Genomic DNA, 2,652 nt, shown 5'->3' on the forward strand with positions numbered 1-2,652 from the left:
CAGTCCACAGCACTCCCTCTAGGATGTTTTGTAGTGGAGGGTTGGCTTTGGCAAAATCCCTTAGCTTCTGTTTATCCTGGAATGTTTTGATTACACTGTCATATTTGATTGATAGCTTTGCTGGATAAAGGATTCTTGGTTGGCAGTTTATTTCTTTCAGGGTTTTATATATGTCTCCCCATTGCCTTCTTGCTTGCATGGTTTCTGCTGAGAGATCTGAGCGTCATCTGACTTGTTTGCCTTTGTATGTAACACTTCAGTTTTCCCTAGCTGCTTTCAGGAGTTTCTCCTTATCTTTGATTTTGGAGAGCTTGATTATGATATGTCTCTCTGATTTTCTTTTAGGGTCTATCATTTCTGGGGTTCATTGAGCTTCTTGAAAGGTTGTATTTTTACTTTTTAGGTTGTTAGAGAAAGTTTATTCTAGCAGTGCTTCAACTATTTCCCCCGTGGACTTGTGTGATTCTTCTTGTTTGGAATGCTGATAATTCTTATGCTATTCTTCTTCATGTTGTCCAACATGAATCTTAGACCTTCTTCAGATTTTTTTTATCCTTTTTTTGTGTTTGTTCTTCTAGCTTAGTGGTATTGAGAGATTTGTCTACCAGCTCACTGGTTCTGCCTTCCATCTCTTCTATTCTATTTCTTTGCCCTTTCAAAGTATTGTCTATTTCTGATATTCTATTATTGATCATTTGGACCTCTTTCTGTAGGTTTTGAATTGTTTCAAATGCTGTATCTATCTATCTTTTGAAAAAAGGTCAGTACTGTTTTATTGTTTCTTGGGGAGAGGTCTCACCCAGTGGCCCCCATCTTTTTTCTTACACTATGCCCTGCCCCCATCTTGGGGGCTTTTCTCCACTATTGTTTACTCATCATCCTCTATCTAAAAATCCTCTCCTAAAAACCCTACTCCTGCTTCTTCCCAATCCTGTGCCAGCCAGAACCGATGGCCAGGCCTCAGCTGTGGGGATGTGTGCTGAGCACCAGGCAGAGGGAGCTGAGCCCAGCGCCCCCCTTCTCCAGTTTGAGCAGGACACAGGAACCAAGGTGATATCAGTGAGCTTCTGCAGTGCCTCCTGGCTGTTGGACAGGTCTCCACCTCCAGGTGCAGGAAGAATGGGAATGTACTACACAACCTGGGATGAAGAAAGAGACAGTCAGTGGCTCCATCATCTGGAAGGGTCAGGGAGGCGTAGGGGTGATCAGTCAGCATTGCCATTGCCCTGACAACATTTTGGGCAGCTTCACTGCTACTGGCTGCTACTGTGTGCAGTCCTCCCATGCCATAGAAGTTGCGCAGTTGCTAGGGACTCAAGACTGGTGGGTGGAGACTGCGAAGTCCTGGAATGTGTCTGCCACAATCTCAGTGTCTCGGTGATTGGTTCATTTGGAGAGGCCTATGAAAAACTCCCTGGCCAGTGAAGAGAACATCAGTGCCATCCAGCGCTGCCTTCTCATCCTCCATTTCTACAATTCGGATTCACAGGTCCTGGAGGGCTTTCCAGACTCCATTGACCTCCTACCTGTGAGTGGGGCTCCAGGGCCATGTGATTAAGGCTGTGCCCCTTGGATCACAGCTGTGTCACCAAGCAGTGGTCTTAGCGGCAAGGACTCCTCAGATGGCAAGTCTAGCAGCTGCAGCCACAGTCACTGCCTCAGTTCACCCCCAGGCCTCTATGCTGCCTGTGAGTTTTAGCCAGGTCCAGTGCTAGGAGACCAGCCCCCACACCTTCCCAGACCCGGGGTTCTCTGGGACTCCCCAGATCAGGGAATGGGAGCAGCAGCCCAGCTCTTCTTCCTGTGTCCACATGCCATCCACACCGACTCCTCCACCGGCAACGCTGATTGCTTAATTTACTTTTTACTTCACCTGTCTCCAGTGTCCAACCCCCCTCCTTCATGTGCTACGATTTTAGCTTGCTTCCCTCCCTTTCTAGGCCAGAGTTGATGGAGAGGATAGTCCTAGTCTAGCCTTGGGAATTGGAAGCTCTGAATTTTGAGGGGTATGGGGGTAGGTTAGTTCATGTACTACGATCAGGTGGGGGCCCGCTGTATCTATCTTATTTGATTGCTCCTGTAGTGCTTTTCTGACTTCTTCCTTATTTTTTTCAACTCCATTGTAAAGTGTTTTGAAACATTTTATTTTGGTGAGTGCTGTTATCAGTAATGGGTGTTGAATTTTGTCATGCTTTCTCTGCATCAGTTGATATGATCATTTTCTTTTCCTTTGTTTTAGTTATATGGTGGATTACATTGACTTTTTCTAATACTGAACCATCCTTGCATAGCTGGTATGGATCCTATTTTGTGTTATTCCTTTTGATATATTGTTGTATTCCACTGCCTAGGATTTTGTTGAGAATTTTTGCATATATATTCATGAAGGATATTGGTCTTTAATTTTCTTTTTTCATGATGTCTTTTCCTGGTTTTTGCATTAGGGTTATGCTTGCATCATAATGTGAATTCAGGAGTCTTCCATCTTTTTCTCTGTTCTGGAATAGTTTGAGTAGAATTGGTGTCAGCTCTTCTCTGAATGTTTGGTAGAATTCACTGGTAAAGCTATCCGGGCTTGGATTTATTATTATTATTTTTGGCTTTGGGTTTTTTTAATGACTTGATCAATTTCTTCTTTTGTTATAGTTCTGT

General features: G+C 44.1%; 1 pseudogene; it reads right to left on the reverse strand.

Moving 5' to 3' along the window:
• Window positions 1-960: 960 nt before the first annotated feature.
• Window positions 961-1,813, reverse strand: LOC102837954 (annotated as a pseudogene).
• Window positions 1,814-2,652: the final 839 nt, after the last annotated feature.

This window comes from Chrysochloris asiatica, unplaced genomic scaffold (genome assembly GCF_000296735.1).
Source record: "Chrysochloris asiatica unplaced genomic scaffold, ChrAsi1.0 scaffold00050, whole genome shotgun sequence".
In the NCBI taxonomy this organism is placed as follows: Eukaryota; Metazoa; Chordata; class Mammalia; order Afrosoricida; family Chrysochloridae; genus Chrysochloris; species Chrysochloris asiatica.